The 25,534-nt window shown below is 40.6% G+C and overlaps 1 protein-coding gene across 6 annotated transcripts in view; it reads right to left on the bottom strand.

The window, feature by feature from the left end:
• DLG2 (discs large MAGUK scaffold protein 2) overlaps positions 1 to 25,534 on the bottom strand; it is a 1,351,614-nt gene that overhangs the window by 220,610 nt on the left and 1,105,470 nt on the right. The gene's annotated exons all lie outside the window — the stretch shown is intronic.

The raw sequence follows: 25,534 nt of genomic DNA, 5'->3' as shown, positions 1-25,534 counted from the left end.
TCACACTTGCCTTTATAACTAAGACTCTGACAGAACTCACTAGCGAAACCTGATGAATTATAAAACAGCCCCTCCTAGACTCTCAGATTATACATCGCAGGGGGTGACCATGTAGCATCCTCACTCCCTGGGTACATATATTTCCTTGTAACTCATCCTGATAAATATATCAGCCTTAGAAGCAGATACAGTAATTGGTGTTTGGGATGTACCAGCATTAACCAATAAGATGCTTTCCCACCTCAGTACTGTACCCCCATCCTCGCCTGTATTCCCCCACACCTTGTTGAGGTGGATCCACCCAACCCAGTGGGGGACAGGCAAAGATGGCAAAATGTGGAGGAAAGCCCCTGCATCTCAAGTGCACACATGGCCAGGTGTAGTACTCAGGCTTGATTCTCCTAGTTCTGTAAAGATCAGCCCTCCTATTTGCATAAATGTCACAATCTAGCAAACACATTCTCTCTTCCTGAGCCTCTTGGCAACCAGGAGAGATGTCAGTAGTGTGACAGGGTACATGAGACTCCAGAGCTCAGAGAAGTTAAGGGACTTTGCCTAGAGCTCCCAGAAATTGAGGGATGCCAGGAGCCTTAGAGATTGGATTGTTCGACCTGCTCACTGTGCAGTTGAGGAACCTGAAGCACGGGAGATGAAATAACTTGCTCAGGTCACACAGTTTCCAAGTGTGATTTGAGCCTGAACCCAAACCCAGGTCTTCTGATGTCAAGAGCAGTGTCTTTTTGTCCTACCACACTCCCTCTAGAGCCCAGAATCCCTGAGAATAGACTCAGAAACAGTATATTGATCAAAAAGAAATCCTTAACAGGCAGGCTGCCGGGAGGAAGAGCAGAGCTGAGCTTTTCGCTTCCTCTCTCAAGGTCAGCATCACCTCTTCAGATATCAACACCAGGAAACCTGTTTTCAGTAATAACAGCTAGTATGGAGCCCCTCTTATGTGCCTGGCTCTAACCTTCAAAACATTCCTAGGAGGCAGGTGGTTTTGAGACACCATGCAGATGAAGAAACTGGGTTCAGAGAAGTAGACAAATCCCACAGGATCACAGCGGCTGAGTGGCAGGGCTGGAACTGACACTGGACATCCTGGTGTCCCAGCCCACACGCAACACATCATCCTGTCCCAAGCAGAGCTTCACATCACCTGTCAGAGGCAGGTGAGCAAAGCGAGCAGACTGATCTACTAGGGCCTTTAGGAGAAATGATACAACGATCAGAGGTTTTAAACCACACAGACTTGCCTCTAAGCCCTGGCTCTGTCACTCTCTGCGGAGCCCCTCAGCTCCCCTTTCACCCAGGATTTGCTTCTTACTACAGTCAGGATCTGCTCACCTGTCCCTCACAGAACTCCCTGACATCCCACAGAGAACAGCATCTTCCATTCCTCCATCATGCTCTACTCTCTTGTTGAACTTTGTTTTCACTTGTAGTACTTATCTCTACTTAAATTTATATTGAATTTATTTGTTTATTGCATTAACTTTTGCTGCCTCCCCTGCCCCCTATGAGAACATAAGCTCCATGAGGCCAGGGGTCTTGTCTGTTTTGTCTATGGCACTAGAACAGGATCTACCACATGACAGCTGTTCAAAATATTTATGAAATGAATGTGTTCAAAGGCCCATCTTGACTAATTCTTAGTGAAATATCTTAGTCACTCAGTCTGGTGATGATGACCTCCTGACTTCCCCATGACGCATGCCTCTCGCTAAGGACCTTTTCCATCTCTCTCCAGAAGGGAAGAGGAAACACAAGAAGCAGTACCTGGTGCAGAGCCCCAGTCCCTGCTTCATGGGTGTGAAACGTCAGGATGCTATAAAATCACCACCATCCTGAGCCATGCTCGAACAGTAGTTTTGTATGTTGGCTCCTCCACTGTGCTCTGTCAGCCAACAGGACCAAAGCAGGGCTGACAGAAGGAGGCTCCTTCAGAAGAAAGCAGCACTCACAGCTCCTGAATGAAGACGAGTGGGGAACCATCCCAATAAACACATTTTGGATGCAAAGAAAACCAAAACCAAAACCAAAACACACACACACACACACACACACACACACACACACACACCCCTTACATTACACTTTGGTACTTTACAATGTATTCAGTTTCTCCTATGAATGACTTTGATACAGTTCCAATAATTCCCTGAGACTGGTCAACAGTGTAGGTTACCTTGTATCCCTCCCCAAACTCCTATGTTGAAGTCCTAGCCCCCCAATACCTCAGAATATGAGCTTATTTGGAAATAGAATTGTGGCAGATGTGATTATCAAATGAAAAAGAAGTTATACTGAAATAGAGTGAGTCCCTAATCCAATATGACTGGTGTCCTTATAAAAGGGGGACATTCGTGAAGACTGGAGTTATGCTGACAGAAGCCAGGAGAGAGGTCCTGAAACAGATGATTCCCTTCAGAGGGACGGTGGCCCTGCAGACACTCTGATTTCAGACTTCTGGGCTCCAGAACTCGGAGACAATGAAGTTCTGTTGTTCTAAGCTATCTAAGTGTATAGTACTTTGTAACAGCAGCTATAGGGTATCAATATAGTCAGATATAATCCTCATCTGTGCATGAGGACATTGCAGCCCAGAAAAGCTGAGTAACTTGCTTCAGGTTTCATAGTTCAGAATTAGTAGGGCCTAGATGTAAATCAAAATCCATGAAACTTCAAGGCCCACACAAGGCTGGTCCCTGACCCTTGTTGGGCCCAGGCAGGATGAGAAATATAGGAGACAGTGATTTTCCATCAAGTTAAAATGACCTTCTTTTAAAATTAGATTATGTCCTTTCTACCCTTTGTTTTTTCTTTCTATTGTTTTTGCTATTGGATTGTCTTTTTATTTCTGAAATGATGAGAATAGACAGCAGCTTTTGGTCTTGTTTTTGTTTAGTTTTTGAATGACCTTCATTTTATTAACAAGGTAAAAAGTTGGCCTTTCTATTGACCTATAATTATTCTAAAATGTTTCTGGTCTATGAAATGTAAAAGTTTGGGAACAGCTGTTCTAATGCTGTCTAAATGCTGTCCACTTTCCACAAAAAAAGGAAGCTCTTCACACAGAGCCACATTGGTGGTGGGAAGAAGAATGTTTATCTCCCAATCAGCTGAAAAGACCCCTCTTTGCTCATATATAAAATGTCTGTGCTAATGGTCATGATCTCTCATGCAAGAAATTTGGATAATTCAACTTCCCGATAGTCCTTCATAACTAAATTCAACAAAATTCAGGCGTTTTCTTTTCAAAATCCCATCCTGTCCTGCTCCTTCCCTATTTCTTAATGAAGATTTTTAAATTTCAGTAACATTCTTGACTTGCTTTTGACTTGATCCATTTCCTTTTGGGTTCAGGACGTGTGGGTTTGTGCAAACGTCTGAGGACTACGTGCAATCACCCCTGGTGAGTCTCTAGATCATCACAAAAGCTCTCAGTAAATGCTAGTTCCCTTCAAAAAAAGTGGTAAAGCTTTATTTATCCAGGAGGGAAATAGCTTTAGGACCAAAGGGGATTTAGAGCAACTGGATGACTGGCAAGATGAGCCCACCTGGGGAGTGTTCACAAACTTGATCCACTCAGTGATCCATAAGACAGTTGATGGAAATAGTGTCTGTGTTTTATGAATTCATGTATATATATGCATTTATACATGTATATACATATAAACATTTAAGTAGATGTTGATAAATCATATGTATCATTAATATTAATTTGATTGGTGAGAGTACGTGGACTCTCTTCAGTTTCTGAGAAACCCAGAAGGAAAAAGCCTTCAGACCCATGAGTGTATATTTTCTTTGTTTTACCATTATCTGGTCCCCCATAATCTAATGTATATCCACCAATTTGTCCTATCCTGGGAAAACTTGGTACAAGCAAACTTCAACCCACCTATTTGTCAAAGTTATCTCAGACTCCAAATCAATGAAAGAGGAATTCCTTCTTCCATGAGTATTTATAGAGGACCTATTATGTCCCTGACACTGTCTTGCTCTGTTGGATGCCAGAAGAACAATGCAATCAAGGTTAGATTTTCTGTCTCCGAAGGGGCTATCAGTCCAGGGAGTAACAAGCAGATAATAGCTAACAATACAGCTATATAGCATATTTTATAAGAACTGTCATTAAGGTGCTATAGATGCCCAGAGGAGGGGCATCCATACTGGTCCTGAAGAGGTCAGGTCAAGAAGGCTTCCTGGAAGTGGTGATGTCTAAACTAGGTCTTGATGGATGACTAGGAGATATCCAATTAAGAAGGAGATATTCATTCAGAATGAGAAGCATGTGATGTGCAAAGGTCCGGGAGGCAAGGAGTGGATTACAAATCTCTGGGGGAATGGACTTTAACCTACCAATCAATAACCTAAGTACATGGATAGAAAAAGACTAACTTCAGAGACTGTAGGAATAACAGAAGAATCCATCCTTTTTTCATAAATTTCTTCAATGCCACGAAGGCTAAAGTGGAAAATGTCACGCTTTCCAGTTAGACAGTCCTGATTTAATTCAAGCTGACCTTTATAAGTTGCTTAACTTCTCTGAATTGAACCTCGGTTCCTCATCTGTAAAATAGAGATAATAGGACCTATCTCATACAGCTGTTGTGTTATTATGAAGTTAAAAATTTAAACTATCTTGCTTTTTGCCTGCTATAAAACAGATACCAGAGTTGTTGACTCATGTCCTAGAACTGTCATTGTGAATAAGAACCTACATCGCTCATACCAATTCTTGTTTCCCATTAGGATGCTTTTATTTGTTTTCCTCCTAGACCAGTTGTCTCAAAACTTTGATTGCTAACTTCATCATTTTTAAACATTTGAAGCACAACCCCCATTATCTAAATATTTACAGATGTATTTATAAATACAACCATAGTATTACGGCGCAGTATATACATTATAAAACCTATACCAAAACAGAAATTTCAAGGCTGAGATGAAAAAGTGAATATAAAGAGAAAGGCTGTCATCTTAAATACTCTTGGGATACCTGAACCTACCTTGTAGAATACTAAGTGCTCCTGGAGAGAAAAGACCTACAATCATTTACTCATGGAGCACCTAGCAGCACATACCAAGTACTAAAGGAATGTCTAGGAATTGAAGAGGCAATGCTGGGGCATTAGAACAAAAAAAAAAACTGGGTGTTCTAAACCAGCTTTTATGTTTTTAATTTTAATACATATTTTAAAGATAATAAAAGTTTAATATAGTAGAAATGTTAAGCAACCTAAATGAAACTGCCTCCCTCCCAAATGGCCATGGCAAAAAGAGAGTTAATATATTTGTTTTTTAAAGGATTAATAGTAATAATAACCTTTTGCTGAGCACTTACAAAGGGCAGACACTGTATTTATCACTTCACATCTACTTTTTAATTTGGTTCTTAGAAGAATCAGGATACCACTTTTCTAGAAGGTATCAAACATACTTTGGTATACATTGGGGGTCCATAGACCATGGCCTGCCCATTGTCTGTTTTTGTGATCTCCATAAGTCAAGAATAGTTTTCATTTTAATTGGTTAAAAAAAAAAATCAGTCTGACCGGTATGGCTCAGTGGATTGAGCATTGTCCCATGGACTGAGAGGTCTCAGTTTGATTCCCGGTCAGGGCACCTGCCTGGAATCTGGGCTCGATCCCCAGTAGGGGGCGTGCAGGAAGCAGCCGATCCATGTTTCTCTCTGACATCAATGCTTCCATCTCTCTCTCTCTCTACAAAATCAATAAAAAACATATTTTAAAAAAAATAAAAGGAAGAATAGTGCTTTATGGCATGAAACAATGATATAATATTCAAATTCCAGTGCCCATAAATACAGTAGTATTGGAACATAGCCATACCCATCCATTTAGTATTATCAATGGCTGCTTTACCATGACAACAGCAGAGTTGATTAGTTGTAACAGAGACCATATGGCCCATAAAACCTAAAATATTTATTATCTGGACTATTCCATGTTTACAACATGCTATCCCCTAGTGTATGCAAATGGAGCCCACTGGAATTATGCAGATTACAGGTTGCATGGTTGTAAATCATGGTCCAGATAACATTCCTATATGGAAATGGAAGCTCAGAGAGATGAAGTCACTAGTCATGTAATTAGGGAGTGGCAGAACCAGAGACTTTCAGGACAACATTTTAAGGCTGAAATATGCCCTTGATCCTACATATAGTTGAGGCCCCTTTTATCTGATGACCTCCTCTGGCCACAGGACTTAGCCAGCCACTGCTGATAAAACTCCCCACTGTCTTCTCTGTGCTCTCATGCCCAGGTTTAAATGTTATTATGGCAAAGGAATGGAGGACGGGGCAATGGAACAAAAGCACAATCCTTTCCTTGAGTCTCTCAAATACACACTTGGCCCCTGAGTATGACCATCTGGCTGAGCTGAAAGTGACAAAAAGGACATGCGATGAAATGCTGGAAACCTCATTACTGGCTCTTTGCCTATAGAAACTCAGCCAGCTTATCTTCTTTCCAAAGGAACTTCAAACTTACACTGGCTCAGCTGGTTCATTCCAGGTGCCTGTAACAAGGTGATCTGCCCAGCTGAGATCAGAAGTTGACAGGCCAGACCCTGCAGATGCTTTTCTAGCCTGGAGAATAGGTTTCTTTTTTCCAGCCCTCATTGTACTTCATCCTCTTGGGGTCTCAGTCACTCCGGGATTGTAATCTGGATGCTGTACAGTGCAAATCACAATAACTTCTTCCTGGACAGCATCCTGGAGGCCCAGATACATTAACTTAATCTCTATGGCTGCCCAGTTACAGCCAGAATTTTGCGTCTGAGCAAGAACAACAACCAATGGCAATGCATCACCTATGTAAAGTTATAAGAACAGCATTTGCGTAAATTAATCTCATTGAATACTCCCAGCACATAGATGTTCATGATTCCCATTTTATAGATAAGATACTAAGACTCAAGAGGGATTAAGCAGCGCTTACTTTATATGCATCTGGTGAGTGCTAAGTCTGGGCTTCAAATCTGGAGCTCTCTGATTAAACAAGTATGTTATTTCAATAAAGAAGCCCTCCATGAAGAAGTCAGGTTTAAAAACATTTTTTTTTTGCCATAATGTTCATTAAAAAGCAATCACCCCTTTCATTCTTCACACCCCCAAATCATGGCATGATTATTCTTTACAACTGGAACACAGCACAATATTTTGGAGTTTCAAGATGGGCTAAGTTTAAATTGATTAACAAATCATTTAAGCAACCTGATCCCTCTGCAAATATGTAAAATGGGAATAACCATTTGCCCACCTTGGAGGGTTGTTGTAAGGATGATATAAGAAAAGGGAAGCATTCCATTTACATGAAATGTTCAGAATGGGCAAAGCCATACAGGCGTGAATAGATTCAGGTTTCCTAAGGTTGGGGAGTGGGGCTGGGAGAAAGGGGGAGTGATGCTAATGGGTGTGAGTTTTCTTTTCAGGATGATAAAAATGTTCTAAAATTAATTATGATGATGGTTACACAACTCTGTGAATATACTAACCACCACTGAATTGCACACTTTATTTTTTTATTTTATTTATTTTTTATCTTCACCCCAGGACATTTTTGCATTTATCTTCAAATAGAGTGGGAGGGAGAGAGGAGGGACAAGAGAGAGAGAGAAACATCAATGTGAGAGAGACACATGGACTGGTTGCCACCCACACAACCCCAGCTGGGGCAGGGACACACTGCAACAGAGGTATATGCCCTTAGCAGGAAGCAAACCCAGGACTCTCTGGTCGGCAGGACGATGCTCTAACCGCTGAACTAAACCGGCCAGGGCAGAATTGGACACTTTAAATGAGTGAATAATATGGTATATGAATTTAAAAATAAGTAGATAAAGTGCTTAGCACAGTGAGTGGCACAAAGTAAATGCTTTAGAAACATTAGTTTTGTCATTATTGTTCTGAGGCAGAGACTGGTCGATTCACCAAATCCATTTCCTCTTCTGGAGCACAGACCTAGACTCCACCCTAGAAGTCAGGTGTGGCTTTACCGCTGAGCTCTGCCCAAGCAGATGTGAGCCAAGCCTCATGTTCTCCTTCTTTCCCCCCAGCTGGATGCCCATAAATTCTTTCACTTTGGAAGCCACACGTTGAAGATGGAGGAAACAGAGCATAAAAACAGTCCCAGAATCTCTGCCCCAAGGAGAGTTAAAGATAAGTTTTGGATATTATGAGAGAGAAAATAAACTTTTATTGTTTTTAAACCATTATCCGTCTTGAGATTTGATTATAACAAGAGCTCGTATTATTATAACAAATACATTACTGTTACTTAAGTTTTCTAACCGTTTGAAATAAATTGACTGTGGATTAGCTCTCCATGCTGGGTCTGGGGTCCTGAGCGCATCCAGGAAAGGCTGTTTGGCAAAGACAACTATTCTAGTACTATCAGTCAGTGGACAGTTCGAAGAGGGTACACAGCTTCTAGTGACCTTTCCCAACCTGGGAAGTGGAATCCTTGTTCTGCCCTCCAGTCGTTTCAGGAAGGGCTGAATGTACAGCAGGCAACATGCCTTCAGACCAGGAGCAGCAGTAGGGTGCGGCGAGAACTCAGCAGCCCGTGCCCGCAGCTCTGCACGCCTGCCCTGCTCTCCTTCACGGAGGACACACGCCCCATCGCCTTTTCCTTTGATAAAAAGGAAAACAACACAAAGCAAAGACGTGGCCCTATCAGATGGTGTACCATGTTCGCTCAGTGCTTTTCAAAGCAGAATCCTTCCTTCTCTAAATGTGGGAGGCAAAGAGAGTGATTAGCTCTCCTGGTGAATAACGCCAAAATATTTGATTGTTACTGTCTCCCGTTCAGCCGATTCACTGTCAGAAGGAAAAGCTCTGAGTCATGCTTTAGAAAAGGTGAACAGAGGATAGGCAATAACAACAAAAGGGGGCAGAGTGGAGCGGGAACGACCCCTGGGGGCAGGGTCTCAGGTGTACAATCGCCTTCCCTCTGTCAAAGGTGGCCACCGAGCCTTTGCTGTCTTTCTCACGGGGACGCAGAGGACAAACAGTCTCGTAAAGGGAAAGTGCATTCAGATCTTATAAAAAGAGCTAATGATCCCAAGTGTTTCCTGTTAAGTCCTCTTATAGAGCTTGTTTAATCTTCTCAACAAGCTTAACAAGCTTATTACATAAGTATTATTATTAGCCCCACTTATGAGATAAGGAAAGTGAGCCTCAGAGAGGTGATTGATACAAAGCAGCATCTCCATGATCGCCCAGGTGGTAAGCAGCAGGGCTGGGACTCTAGGGGGCACATCTCTAACCACCATACCCTTCCTGACTGAAGAAATGAAATGTATCACCAAGGCGAAGAGCTCTTTTACATGAGAATCCAGGATGCTCAAAGCCAAGACACCTATCCTTGCTCATTGCATAGGCTCATTGCGTAGGAAGAATGTCCTTCAGGCTGTCTGCATTCAGGCAGATGAATTGCCCGAGAGAATAATGAAACAAATAGGAAAAAGGAAGAACAAAGGCCATTGTCCTGGGCCCCTGAGATGAGCCTGCATGAACATGATTCATAAAGTCATTCACAGACTCAGATCTCATAGGTTTCCAATATCAGATCTGCCGGTAGAAACGTGAACTTCCAGATAGAAAGCAGGTTGTCTTCTTGCTGAAAAGAGCTCCCCTCTCCCGGCACAAACTCATAAAGCAGGAAACAAGAATCTGAATTTCTCTCTGCATCCTCTCTTGCCAGGCAGTTTCTTTTCCCCTCCAACCTCACGGTCCCCTTGTTTCTCTCATTTCTCCTTAGTGTGCTCTATTTAAACCAGATGGAGCAGTAGCCTTGTGAAGCTAGTTCAGAAACCCAGGGGACTCGAATCATAAATAAATAAACAAATGAACAGTCCAGCAACTGGTAAATCAGGCAGGAATGAGTTTAACAATTGAGCTGGAGAAATAGCTGAAAATCTACTCCCTGATGAAAGATCTGAAGGCAACCCAGGTGCTCTTTACTTACCAGGTAACTACACTGGCTTCTTTCAGTAAATCAGGGCCTAGAGAGAGAAGCAGAGGGGAGGTGGTTTCTAAGGGCTGAAGAGATGGTCAGAGGCCCTCTGGCCACTTTGCATTACCAATATGCTGATACATTATCCCATGGTGGCTGTGAAATATTTGCTCACCGCCTATAAAAGAGAGACATTTTTAAGTGTCACTTTTCTTTAAATATATCCTCCTTCCTTTACGTCTTACATAATTCAACTATCATCCCTTGGGAGGCTTAATTTAAAGACAACCCTAAGTTGAGTGACTTCACTGTGAAGGGCTATGGAAGTGATATTTATTTCAGAGTCAGCAGCCGTGTAATGGAGTGTCTATTATATGCCTGACCTCCTGCCAGGTTCTGGGAACACAAACATGAGGAAGACCCAGTTCCTGTCCTCAAGGAGGCCATGGCCTCCTCGGAGACAATGAATTAGAAAACGAAGAGAAAGAAGTGGCACAGGTAGAAGGAAGTGCATAAGGTGTTCTAGTGACCAGCCTAATGAGGGAGGGAGGATGTGTGGGGAGGGCGGAGAACAGAGATTGAGGTTCAGTAAAGGAGACCCCTGTATGTCTGCCTAGAAGACCCTAGAAGCTGCTATCTATCAAGGAGTCAGGTTAAGGTGATGTTTTGGGCAGAGAGAGCAGGAAGAATGAGGGCATCTGTACTAAGTGGTATAAAACAAGTGAATGTTAGGGTCAAGGCAGACACTTGAACCTGGCTGGGAAACAGACTCTGAGGGGGAGAGATGAGAGGCAGGCCTGGGGGTCAGGGGCCAGATCCTTCTCTGCCCGGTGGGTCATATGAAGGAGTGTGGACTCTATCCCCCATGCTTCAAAAACATGATTCACTTTGCACTTTAGAAGATCACTGTGGCAACCATGCAGAGGCTGAGCTGGAGGTGTTAGGCTGGCAACAGTCCAGGTGGAAGGGATAGGCCCGATCTCAGGTGCATCAATGGTGATGTAAAGAAATAAAATGGTGGGGGGGCAGAAGTTAAGAAGGTAAAAATCTGGGCTGGACGTAATGACATCTGGGTTCTAGTTTCAGCTCCAGTAGAGTCTCTTTATGTGACTTGAGAAGAGTCCTTCCTTTTTCTGACTTTGTCTCCCAGCTTGTCAGGTGATGGCAACATTGTGTGGCTGGATGAGAAGACTCTTTAGACATGTGTTTGGTTATTATTCATTCATGGGCAAGTTGGTCAGTTAGGACAGGCACTCATTCCTTGATGTGTGCTTTTTGGGGTCTTGCTATGAAAAAGCAAAATTGTAATACAAAGAACTCAACCAAAGGAAAGATGAGACTTGAAGACCATAAGCGTTCGCTGATCATGTGCTGCAAACAAAATGTGCATCACAAAGTACTATAGAAAGGATGAGAATGGAGATGATCAGTGCATGGTCTCTGCTCTCTGGGAGGGAAATGAAACAGCCTGTGATTAATTCAATAACTACTGACTGAATGCTTATGTGTAGGGTATTAAGTCCATCACAGTAAGGAAACAGGAATAAGGCACAGTCCCTGATCTGAAGGAGCTCACGGTCAGTCACAGACGGAAGATGCATCATTGCTATGAGAGTTGCAAAACACTGTGGGAGCCCAGAGTTGAGAGAATTTGTGTCAAGTCCATCTCTAACCTCTGTCACAGCAAACAGAAGTGTGAATGTCCTTTTCTATGACCCAAGGCTGACAATAGTTCACCTCATGAAAGCAGAGGAAGCAAAAAGTCATTTATTTTACTTTAAACGAAGAAGACCTTCCCATGGGTGAAGTCATATATTTGGTGTTCCATTTAAGAGCAACAAGACGGGCTCTTCACCCTCAAAGAGATTACAGGTTCATAACACTTTGTATTGTGGGAGGAGAAAGCAGACAAGGTTGGGTTCTACTCTTTGTATCAAGCAATCCAAAGTGCCTTGAACAGTGCCTAGTATACAGTAGGTGCCCAATAAATGTTTAACTAAAGTGAATGTGATCAAATTTGTTACTTAAATAAAGAAAATGGCTCTGGCTAGTGTGGTTCAGTGCACTGAAGGGTCTCAGGTTTGATACCTGGTCAGAGCACATACCCGGGTTGGGTGTTTGATTCCCAGATGGGTGTGCAGGGAGGCAACCAATCAATGTTTTTCTCTCTTACAATGATTTCTCTCCTTCTCCCTTCCTCTCTCTCTCTAAAATCAATAATAAAAAAATAAATTAAGTAAAAAATAAATAAAAATTAAAAAAAGAAAGAAAATGAAGTTGACTCTAAAATAATAACATACTTGATATTAAAGAATTCACTTAGGATAAATTACTTTTATGTAAGAAGTCATTAGTAATTAATCAATTCACAGGCAACTGGCTTGTTGTGATACTAATACAAACAAGGTTTCTAAGCAGCAGGTTTACTCACATTCCCTAAGTTGCTCACTTGACAAATGAGATAACATATGTAAAAAGCTTCGAAAAGAAAATTTAAAGGTGCTAACAATGCAAGTGCAATTAAAAAATAACAAGTACCACATTCTGATAATTGCTTCCTGAACAGAGAGGCCCAAAGGATTGAGATCCAGCTGGTATGACATCAAATTTGAGATCTTTGACCACTAAGAAATGATTCCAAATAACTTGCGATAGGCTTGGCTCATGGACTCTGCAGAGGTGGCCACCATGTTGCCCAGCCCTGGGGAGAGGAAGCTATAGTAAAACAGTGGCTTTGCATAGGGGCTTTTGGTCACAGTCTGGCTTGGGTGGACATCTGGCCTCAGCCACTTACTAAACTGTTATGACTTTGGACAAGTCACTTAACCTCGCTAAGCCTCAGTCTCTGCAAATGAAAATAATAATGCCGATTTCCTAGGGTTGTTACAGAGAGTACAAGAGATAATAGATGTAACATGCTTATTACAATGCCTGGCGTATAACAAGTATGGTAACTATTAATATTATAATTAGGATTAATGAAAGGGAAATGTTCTTTCCAAAATTGGCTAAAAAACTTGTTTCACAGATTTCTGAGACTGAAAAAAAAGATGATGGATTTGCAGAAGGAGTGGGTGTTTCATTTTAATATAATTGTAATGTACTAAAGAACATAGCAGAATCTTGTGCCAATCACAAACCCTTTCTCATAGTAAGATTATTTTGTGAGTGAACCTGGGCTATATGTAGAGTGTCTTTTTAACTATGTACTTCAACGTGCTATTGGTAGCAGGGGTCTCCTCTGAATGAGATTTAATGGTATAATACAAGGAACACTGCAAAGACATTGATTTGAATCTCACCTCTGTCACTTAATGACTGTATAGGCTCTGGCAAAACACAAACCTTGCTGATCCTGTTTCCACAACTGTAAAATAGGGATAACAAGTGTACTTATAGTTCGCATGATTTTAAAAGATTACATGAGATCATCATCATCTTTACTGAGCTTTTGCCAAGTTCTGGCAACCTTCGCTGAATTATCTCACCCTTACCACATCCTATGTTGCCTTTCAGAAGTGTGGTTGTCAAGTCAGAGTCTGTAACCAAAAGTTCAGAACCAACCAGCTGGGATCCATTGAGTGGACAGACAGAGGGCTGATAAATGATGACCAAAAATATCAGTAGCTTTTGCTACTTGAACAATAGCTGGGTCTTTGACAGGTGGACAGTAGTCTGCAGATAGAAGTCTAGTAGGGCAGAGGAAAAGTTCTGAATATACATAAACATCAGAAACTTTGGGATCTGCAGTCAAATCTCAAGTTTCTAAAGCTTATCACAAATAACAACTCCTAAAATGTCTAGAGAAAACATCTAAAGAGTCCCAGTAAAGACAGACATGAGCAGAGGGATAGGACCCCAAATGTGTCCAGTGGGTTGAAAAGGATGGAGAAAAGAAAAAGTACATCAAAATGCTCTGCTTGAAGCAGTCCACTCTGAGCAGAGCCTTACTAAGACGGAGATATGAAAGGGAGCAGCAGACAGAGGGGGCTGCTGAACCGGGGGGCGGGGGGGAGCACTGTGGCCTTTGTGAGACAATCTTCAGATTTGTGTGACCTCTGGTTCAGAGTTAGATCCCATGGGGGAGTTTTTTCTTTCTCTTAAGTTTAAGAAACTTATTTAACCTTCTCTGCCCTGGTTTCATCTTTAAAAGTGAAACATAATAAAATTATGACATACTTTACATTGGGCGACTACATACATTGCAAAAAAAAATGAAGAAGCATTCTATGCATCGGCATAGAAAGATCTCCAAGACATATCAATAAGTGCAAGGAGAACAGTGCAGAACAGAGTGTATAGGATGCTCCCTTTGCTGTGGAAGAAAGTAGTTAAAAGAAAAAATGAATGTATATGTACATGATTTGCTATATTTGCAAAGAAAACTCCAGAAAGATGCACCACCCTCCCCAAAATAAAAAACAAACAAAAAAACGAAACTAAAAATAATGCTTAGATATATAAGGTGAATGGGGACAAGAGAGAAAAGAGCTTTTTAATAAATACCTTATAAGAATAAAATATTTAAATTATTTTGAATAATAAACTAAAGCTAACAATTAGTACATACTTCCTAAGGTTGTTTTGAAGATTAAATGGAATAATGTAAAGAGCTTAGCATGGGGCCTGATGCACAGCAAGCATTAACTACATATTTGTGGGGATTCTCATCTCTTCTTGAGAAAGAGAGTGCAAAGGAGTGCATCCTTGGCCTCTACTTTCTGCTCAAGGGCCAAAGAGAGCTGGACACAAGTGGCAGGAGGCTCTCGTTGAAGCTCAAGGAGCAGAAAGGCCATGATGTCCTGGTTTGATCCTGTTATCCAGCCCTAGTCCCAGGGACTCAGGGCAAAAAGCCCACCCAGAAATAAAGATAGAGCCTTCACCCAGGAACTTGAACACAGTGAACAAAGGGCGGGAAAAGGTAGAGACATGCAATTCCAACACAGCACAGATCTGTCCATGATGCCAAGAGTTAGAAATGATTTAAAAACAAGCATGCCTCAGAACAAAACCTGAGAAAAGATGAACAGATGCCAATGAAATGTCACTTTCTTTCACTGTGTTGCTAAAAAAAGCTTCAGTGTCCTTAAAGCATACATTAATCAAAAATGCCACAGTGGAATGGAAATAATTTTTGAAGAATCTAGTTCTAAATAGAACCCTTTATACAGTCACAAAATTTAATAATCTACATTTTTTTTGTTCCAGCTGCACTGGAAAAGAAGATTTAATAATTAGATACAAAAGGTAGGAAATACAACTAATCACAAGTATTCAGATATTGTAACCCAAATAATCACTCTAGTAGTCCCTGTTTTACTTAGGGTCATGCTAAGTAGCTGAGAAAATAAAGACCCCAATTCTTAGTTCCTTTAGGATTAAAACACACATAGCGTTTAGAACACAGAAAAGTACTATTTTAGGCCCTTGTTGGGGAAATAGCACACAACAGGCTGTCTTGATTTTGTTAGATGCTTCCTCTAAGTAGGTCTACAAAAGGAAAGCAGGCAGATTTGAGGACAAATCCTAGTTCTATCAATCATTAGTTAAGCAATTTTAGGCAACTTACTGAACCTTGCTGAACTCCAATTTTCCCATCAGTAAAATAGGGGTAAATAAAATGCTACCTTTTGAACGAGATAATGTATTTCATTAAGATGCTTAGTACAGTGCCTGGGCTATAGTAGATGTTCAGGAAATGTTAGCCCTTATCATCATCTATCTTTTCATCCATTCATCCATTCACTAAACCATCATTGATTAAGAACCATTTCAGGTCAAGCTTGGGGTTAGGCAAAGGAAATCCAAGAATGAGACACAGTCCTTGTGCACAGGAAGTTCTCAGCCCATGGGGAGGTGAACAAAGGAGGCAATATGGCATTGGGGATATTTGAGAAGTCAGTGCCAGCCATATGGGGTCATAAAGAGAGGGTGCTACAAGGAGGAGGAAGGGGCTTCCTAGAGAAGCTGATGCTTGATGTGGGGCTTAAAACATATACATGCAAGACAGATAGGATGAAGCAACAGCAGGGGCAGAGACGCTGGTAGGGAGGGGCAAGATGAATACCATGAACAGGCCCGAGGGGATGAATAGCCAGCCTGAGAGGGAAGGCCAGCGAGGGCCAGGAGGCTCAATGCATAGGGCTGAGTACACACAAAATTTCTGTAATTTGGTGTGTTTGACAACTCAACTCCTTTAATTAGAAGCTGAGAAATAGCCCTGGAATGTCTGCCAGGGGAATGTCTCAAGAGTGCTCCATACTATTATGGAAGAAAGATAATTGTGCCCTATCTTAGCCAGGCTTTCATGATGCCTGTTGAAAGAACATCTTGTCTGGTCTTGCCAGAAACTTACCCTTCTTTGCCTACTCAGAGTTGACTTGGGATCAGGACTTTATAAGCAAATTCTCCCCCCCCCTCCCCGCTTGCTTATGAATCTTCTCTTAAATAGGTAGTTCACTTCAGTACACAAGAATTAAGTGTCAGTATTGGTTAAAGGGAATGTAGTAAAATGGAGGGGATCAAGACACAGTTTCAAATATCTTCTCCTTTACAATGATGTGAACTTAGGAATTTTAAAAATCTTTGTGAATTTCAACTTCTTTATCTATAAAGAGGTAGAATTTGATCTACCTCATGGGCTGGAATAACGAATGCCAAATATCTAAACCAAGCCTGACACAAATGACGGCTATTGTTACTACCAGTAAAAATAAAGTAGGTGATTTGGACAGCAGCTCTAGTAGACAGAAATCTGAGTCCATTAGGGCAGGAGGATGCCAGGTGTGGGTAGCAGTGGAGGAAGCCAGGTTGGCTTGCAGTTCTAAACTGTGCCATGCTCTGGCTGGGCTGGAACAGACAAAGCTGTAATTCCTGTGTGTTGAACCGAGGTTGCAGACATTGATCTCTCTCTCTCTTTCTCAGCAGACTAAAAGCTTCCCTTAGCTAGGCTGAGCTTCATGGACCTACAGTCACCAAAGCATATCCTTTCACAAGTTTTCAAGTTACCTCAGGTCTCTAGAGCTGGAGCAGAAAGAAGGGCTAGCAGCCGAGGCTGGCTAAATACAAGCAATTTTTTTCTGTAGTCCATACAGATGTACTTGGGAGACGATGTGACGGAAAGAAAGCAAATGCACTCTGTTGCTAAGGAATTGCAGTTCTTCCCAAATACACTATAAATTATAATATGGATCGATCCAGCCCCCAGTGGGAAAAATACATTATCCTCTATGGTACATCTGTGCTATGCAAGCATTTCATAGACAGGACTGAACTCTCACATAACCCTAGAAAAACCACATGCTCTTGCCTTTTAACCCAATATCTTTAACTGGTGAAAGCTCATTACTGCTGTAGTCCACAAATGTTTTATAATGAAGGTCACTTGTGATTGACTATAAAGGAAATCACTCTTAACACTGCATAGAAATCCCATAATCTAGATCCTGGTAACCCAATGATGGAAAAAACAGTGACCAACAAACAAGACGCACTTTTTAAACCTAATGTTATAATATTTAATGCCAACCATTAATAGAATGGTGCACATGAAAATTTCAGCAAAGAAAATTATTTTATACTTCAAATATTTTGTATGCCAACTATCATGAAAAGCTTTGGTTTTCAGAGGGGAGCTATGAAAGCTACCACATCATCCAACGTAAATGACCCATAACAAACGAACCTAACACTTATCATGACAATGTTATTTACAGTAGTAAAAAAATCAGAAATGACAACAAAGCTGGGGACAGGGCAGGGAGGGTGGGAGAGGGGGGTTTCAGTTAGGGAAAAAGGAGAAACATCTGTAACAAAAATAAATAAATTAATTAAATAGAAAAAAAATCAGAAATGACCTAAAGGCTTAATAATGGCAAATTAGTTAAACCAGTAGTGTCATATCCACATAATAGAATCCTAGTTCTCTTTAAAATTAACTTTTACTAAAAAAAAAAAAAAAGTAATGACATGAGGAAATGCCTACAAAACATCATTAAATAAAAAGGAAGTTTCAAGTTCTGTGTATGATATAATTCCAATTTTATAAAATGTAGAAAAAAGTTATAAAGACCTACAAGAAAATCAATAGGTTATTACTTTCTGCTTCTTCTTCTTTTTCACTCATTGTTTATATAATTAGAAAAATACCAATAAAATATTCTTTTAAAATATTTAATTTTCTAAGGAAAACGTTGATGGACAGTGGCAGTATGGAAAAGAATGCATCTGAAAATATGAAAAATTTTGTTGACTTAAAAAATAATGTAACATGTGAAATAATATTGCTAAATGCCTTTCTATAATGTAACGGAAATAAACCAGGATAGAAATGTTTAATATATATATATGTATCCTACCCTATATATTTTATGCATAGAAATGGAGTGAAATAAAATAAGCTAAAATGTCAAACAGTAATTACCTCTGGGTAGCAGAAATTATGGATCATTTTCTCTATCCTTACTTTCCTTTTCTTTTTAAAAACATGCTTCTGTATCTTCCAAAGTTTCAACAATAAACACATAATGCCATAATCAGAAAAAGAATGTTATTTTTAAAAAATATAAGCTGAAAAAAACAATCTTGCCTTAAAGTCCCTCAAATAGTAAATTCTTCAGACTAAACTTCTGATCCTCTGAATCCAAATCTACTTTACTTTCCATACTGCTAACATTCTAAAAATACTATGTAAACACAAGAAAAAAAATTTCTACACCAATTACGTAAGGTAGAAACAGTCACACTTCCTGTTTACTTCCATTATTATTTTTAAAGTACATCATTAAAAAAACAGATCCCCTGGCAATAAATTTTCTTTATGGAAAAAAACACACAAATTCAAAAGCACTATTTTATATGGAAAAGAAAAAGACTATTTTATATGGAAAACTGGATCTAATGCTTGGAAGGCAAAGGAAGGTAGATTTTTCAGCCATTATGTAAACACGAATTTTCGTCACTTAAAAATTTATTCAACAATCTAAATTCAGCTCTTATTCTATGTCAGGTATTATTCTAGTTGCCAGGGATATAGAGGCATCTACGCATCAGATTGGAGAACAAGCATTCCTTTTGCAGGACATACTAAAGCAATGGCTTATGACCACTAAGTGAAGATGTAACAGAAGAGATCCTAACATGTGAGATGGCCCATTTCTTAGTCTCCCCAATTCTCATTCCCTCAAGCCAACTTCCACAATGCCCTGGAAATCAGAGACTCATTCAAAGACTTGCATGTATAGTTCATTTTGATCAGTGATCCCAGGGAAGAGAAGTGAAGAACCAGGGGGAGAGAGCTTGGAAGAAGAAAAGGCAATACAAGGGTGTGTTGTCAGACTATTCACTATTGTGGACAACTGGGACTCAATCTCTCTAGGACCTTCTAAGGAGCAACCATGTGCAGTTCAGAACTCTCTCCAAAGGATGAGGATGGGAGTCTCTACCTACCAGTTCTCTCATGCCTCAAGACCTTCAATTGTCAAGAGTTGCCACAGAGGGAGTCAACGCCCTTGCACTTCCAGTTTTGTGCATGCAAGAATGGTGAGTGGAATTCTGGGCAGAAAGCAGAGATAGATGTGCCAGCTGAGGCCAGGTGGTGTCTGGTTACACCTGCATGAAGCTGGTTGTTGCAGCATCACCTTCTTAGTTTAGCAGAAAGATATGAGGCTGAATGAAGAGATGGCACCACCTGTAGGGTTCCTCTAAGCCATCTGAGGGCATGAAAATAACAATAACTAACATTTGCTGAGCATGCAGAGAAACTTTGCACACATTTTATCACTTAATCCTCAAAGTCGACTCCATGAAGGAGACTATACGTTCACCTCTTTTTACAATGCAGCGAAACATGTTTTAAGGAGCTAAGTGGTCTGAAGTCATCGATAAACGTTGGCCTGAAGATGAAGCTGAGGACTGGCTGTGGAGCCCACGTAGACGGCTGTCTCTCTCAGTGCCTTGAGCATGCAAAGGTCTCCAAAATGGGAAATTAGAAGTAGAAACTCATTGCCCTTTGGAGTTCCTATCTCTGTATCCGCCTCTGACCAGAGTGTGAGTTCCTCGAGGGCAGGTTTTTTTGCCTCACTACGTTTGCTCACCAATACCTGGCCCTGTATGAACTTGAACAAGACACAATGCTTGTTGAGCCTACATGAGTGTCTATTCCCCCAAGCAGGCTGTCCTTGAGAGCAGAAACTGTGTCTCATTCATTGTTACATCCCAGCATGCAGCATATTTGTTGACCCTAACAGGATGGAATTTTCTGGAAGGCAGAACATATGCTGAGCATATGACTTTGAGGATTAAGTGATAAAATGTGTGCAAAGTTTCTCTGCATGCTCAGCAAATGTTAGTTATTGTTATTTTCATGCCCTCAGATGGCTTAGAGGAACCCTACAGGTGGTGCCATCTCTTCATTCAGCCTCATATCTTTCTGCTAAACTAAGTTAAGAATGTGGACTTTTTGTCAAATGGGCCTGGGTTAGAGCCTCATCTTTGACCTATTGACAGCCTTACTAGCTACACAATTTTGAGTAAACTATGTACTAATTTTTCTAAGCCAAGGTTTCCTCCCCATCTGTAAAAACATGTGATACTAATTGCGTGTCCATCATGGGGTTACTGTGAAGATCACATGAGATGTACATAAAAGTATTCATCATCAGAGCCTAACATATGGCAAAAAGGCAATACATATTAGCTATTGTTATCATTATTAAAAAATGTATGCTGTTAGTGTTTATATTTGGAGTTCCTAAACTAGATGCAATGAGTTTTGGAATGTCCACTGTGGTACCTATGGGGAAAGCTCTAGAACATAAAGTATCTAGAAGATGGACAGTATCAGGTGCTCAATAAATACTTGTTGAATGTTAAATAAAGCCGTGAGCCACATTTGCTTTCGGCAAGATTCATCAGCCCACACACTGAAAATGAGTAAATGCATCACAGGTTGCTAACTAACATCTGGCAGGAAGGAAATAGAGCCCTGAATTCCGACTATGGACAAGGAGGAGCAACAGCTGTATAACCTGTGCAAGGTGTGCTGCCATAAAACAAGGCCAGAAATTTGGGACTTACTCTTAATATGATCACAATATTTAAAAGAAATATTTGAACACATATACCCCCCCATTAATATACTTTATACTATGGTAAAAATTTACTTTGCAATATTCCCTGTCTTGTTTTTATTATATAACTATATCTCTTCTTAAAACACTTGGTTAATTAGTGATATTTAATTATAAAATGAGTCTAGATTCTGAAGATTTAGGTATCTATTTTTGAGCCAACGTTTGATAGGAGGTAGACCCCAGTTTCTGAGAGAGGAATTGGGTGGCTGAAGGCCAATGCCCAAGGCGTTGTGGGAATAGTGGGCACTCTCTTTGGGTCATGTTGGAAAGAACTGATTTGCATCCCATCTCTTTCACAAACTAGCTGAATGACCTTGGACAAATTATTTCTTGTGTCTGAGTCTGTTTTTACAGTTTCTAATACGAGGTTGCTGGTGCCCATCTCCCTGACTTCACCTGATGAGTTCCTGGGAGGACAGGCAGAGCGCTAGAGTCTGGCCCGTACCCAACCACTGCCCTTCCAGAGAGGTAAGAGATGAGTGTGAGCACTGGGGTAGCTGCCAGTAATGGTCATTCTATTAGCCCCCTCCCCCTTCAATCTGGGTCATGCATCCTTCATCAAGGAAAAGTCTTCCTGAGAGGGGAAAAAAAAGTTCTCAAATCAGAAGTGCATATGAACAAATTTTGTGAAACAATTTTATTTTTAACAAGATTGCTCATTAAGCAACAAACCACATTGTAAAGTTAAACTCAACCTCAGCAGGCTTCCTGGCCAGCTAATCTGGCAGACTTTTAAATCACCCTGGCTGGAAGATGAATACAGTGTTTCGTTCGGCATCATTAGAATTACCACCCTGGTGTTGGTAATATTCTTTAGACTGCCCATGATGCTTCGAGGCTGAGCTGCAAGTTTAATTTAGCTTTCTGAGCATCTGTGGCGATTTTTTTTTTCAACAAAGAATTTGAGGTTACATAACTATCTTGGCTTCTGCTTCAGAAGGTGAACCTTGGCTCTCTAAACAAACTGTCAATACAGTTCCCCAGAAGCAGAACTTGTTGTACCTGGAAGTAATCTGCCCCAAATCGTTTGGAAGGTAACAAGATGGCTCTTGACCTCTCTCGGTACTTGGCAGGAGAAGCAGGAAAAAGAAGGTCCCAAGCATAACTAGGTAGTCATTGAAAGGAGAGATACAATCTAAAATTCCCACCAGCCTTTCTTTTTCCAAACCCTTTCTAACTTTACCGGATTGCTGTCCATACTTCACTGGCATGGTCTGTTCCTCCTTACCAGTTACTGTTGTGCATAGGCACTTTGCCAAAGGTTTCAGAGAAGGGTGTTAAACAAAGGGAAAACATAACATGATGAAAACAGGGCTCTAGGGAGCAAATAAGAGAAGAATAATGAGGTGAATATATTGTCCTGAACTGTTCGGTTTCACACCTGCAAAATTAGGTTTGAATTAACACCTAATCCCAGCCCACAAGATATTTTCCATCTACTCAAGGGAAGACACATAAAGCAGATGATTTCTGTAGAACATGTCAAGTGCTAAAATGGATATCTTTTAGAAACACAGAGGAGGGGTACAGGAAGAAGTAGGGGGTAATCAGAGACTGATTACCAATACTATACAGTTCATATTCATGTACCTATGTGCAGATGTGGATGATGGAATCAAAGCTTATAATTGGTACAGGGACCTTCTTGTAGTTAGCATAATTCAGGGCTTAGTCTTGTACAGAAATTTTCTAACTTCAAATTCTATGTGTTTATTCAGTAGTGACAGGGAGCTGAGGGCATAAGGAGGGGGTTCATATCAATATATTCAAGAAATAAAACTAAAATTTAAAAGGCTGGAAAAAAGGGGGTGGTGTTAAATTTCTGTGTTGCAAAATGAAAAGGTTCTAGAGATCTGTTGCACAATATGAGTATACTTTTCATTACTTAAATGTATGTTTCAAAATGATTAAGATGGAAAATTTAATATTATGTACTTTTATTGTGATTAAAAACCTAAAGTGTAGTATTAATAAAGTGTCACAGTAACGTAAATATGCTTATACCTATCATTGATAATGTAATAAACATAGCTAATATGTGTGGAGCACTAGCTGTCTGCGGGGGTCTGTGTTAAACATTTAACATGGACCATCTCTTTTATTTTCACAGCCTCCTTTGACAAGTGCAAAACCCAAGGCTTAGGTTAGGTAACATGCCACCGGTCTCACACAACCTGAGCCCGAGTAGGCCTGACTATACAGGCATGACATCCACAGTCACCTCCCACATGAACTCCCTTATTGCACTGTGCAATCACAGTGTGCAATTAAGATCAGGTGTACATTCTTTTCGTCTTGTGCATGAGAAAAATTAGACGAAGAAGACGACGACTCATCACTTGTCAAATGAAGTCTAGGATAAACTGTTTCAAGGGAAAATCGCGTGGGACAGGGTCTGCAGACGCCATGACCACTAGGGTCAGTAGCAGCGGCTCTGCACTGCTGAGACTAAGTCAGAGAAGCAGCCTCTCTGCATTGCCCCTCATGGAGATGCCTCTGCGGCACCACTTGGTACAAAAAAAGATCTTCTCAGGTAACAAGATGACGTCCCCCTGTGCCTTGATGTCAGGTGAGTCATTTTGCCGTCATCAAGTAGCAGGCATCTCAAGGTAGATAAAAGTTCACCCTGTGGGAGCTCTACAAGTTTCCTGGTGAATTTTCTGTTTATTCTGAAGTAAATGCTTTTGACATCCCAGTTGAAGTAAATGCTTTTGACCACGTAGATAGCTTTTGGAGTTGTGAAGGAAGTTGTAGGCAGAAGAACGTCCTTGGACACCAAGAAGAAGGTCACTGGGTGCAAACACCATGTCTACACCCCAGCCACGGAGGGCAAACTAAGAGCGTGGGTGTTTTCATCACACAACTTTATATCTGGGGTACACGAAGTCTTGCTAATCCAAGTGTGGTCCATGGACAAGCAGCAGCAGCAGATGCTCACCTGGGAGCTTGTTAGAAACAGAGAAGCTCAAGGCCCATCTCAGAGCTGCTGAATCAGAATCTGCATTTTGATAGGATCCCGAGATAATTCTTATGCGTGTTAACATTTGAGAAGCCCTGATATAGAATGTATACATCCTTACTTTTAAAAATTTAGTGTCTACTAAATATGTTTAATTATAAACTAAAGTGCCATATAGAAAGGAAGTGATAATTAAATATACTAGGCAAAATTATCATAATAGTTACACAATGCTTTCAAGCAGTTTTTCTACTTTAATTGTTTTAACCACCTTTAAGATCTTACCTGTCTCCTTACTGATAAGAAAATTGTCCAAAGAAGGTAATGAGATCACATCTCTTAGGGCAGCATTTTAACCTAGGAATTCCAGCTCCCGAGAACTGAGACTGGCATAAAGGGTGAGGTTTGCATAAGAGAGGGATGTCCAGCGTAGATAAAGAACAGACACACAAGCACTTGAGGACTGGTATGTGAAAGTATTTTTCAGGAGAAGGCTGAAGAAAATATTTACATGTTGGGTTCACGTGCCCACAAGAGCAGCCTGCAGGAAGAAAATAGGATGATGGAAACCAGATTGTGAAAGCTTAGGCCAAAGGGTTTGGCTACTTGGTATCTCAGCACAAGCAAGGTATTTTCAGAAGAGAAATTATTCCAGTTTTATTCATTAAGCTTTTATTGTAGATTTTAATATGCAATGGTAAGTCTGCTTTAAAAACCAGAGATGGATACATTCTAAGAAACATGTTAGCAAGCTCTCTCTCCATGGCTGCACTATGCCACCTGCACCTTCTGTAATTCTGCACCTGCTTCCCCAACTGCTGGCTGGATCCCAGGAGACTTGACATCACTGTTTTCAATGGGCACAGAGCATTAGCCAGAGCACTTGAGAATGTGCAAGGATGAAGAGCACTAGCTAGGAACACAGATGTCTTTTAAGTAGGGCGTTGGGTGGATGATTCATCTCTAGAGTATCAAGAGAGTGTGGGGTAAGTAGAGTTGCCAGAGTGGACCTGAAATATATGTACTATTAGATCAATGATGTGTGACTGTGAAGTGTTTTTCTACAAAGGTTCACAGGTACAGAGCACCTTGACTCCTAAGCAATTTCTTAACAAAACATAAAGGGTTACAGTTTAAATTAAGAAAAGGAAACACAAATGTAGCAGTATAAACCCTAAAAGATATCAGTTTAATATTCTCCGAAGATGGAGGAAAAGAGATGAGAAATAAAGGAAAGGGAAACAGAGAATTAACATGTAGACAGATGCAAGGGAAATAGGGAGGAAAAAAAGATAAAGGGTAACAGGAAAAGAAGCTATGGTGGGAAGACAGTCTATTGAAAGTTATCAAGTTTTTAGCATCCATTTTCTACTTCAATAAGTGACTTAACTCCTGTGATAGATATTCCCATTTCACAGACAAGAAAACAGACTACTAGAGATTAAGTGATTTGC

Source organism: Molossus molossus, unplaced genomic scaffold (assembly GCF_014108415.1).
Source record: "Molossus molossus isolate mMolMol1 unplaced genomic scaffold, mMolMol1.p scaffold_m16_p_13, whole genome shotgun sequence".
Classification (NCBI taxonomy): Eukaryota; Metazoa; Chordata; class Mammalia; order Chiroptera; family Molossidae; genus Molossus; species Molossus molossus.
The sequence above is the reverse complement of the archived record's forward strand: the minus strand, read 5'-3'. Positions and strand labels throughout refer to the sequence as shown.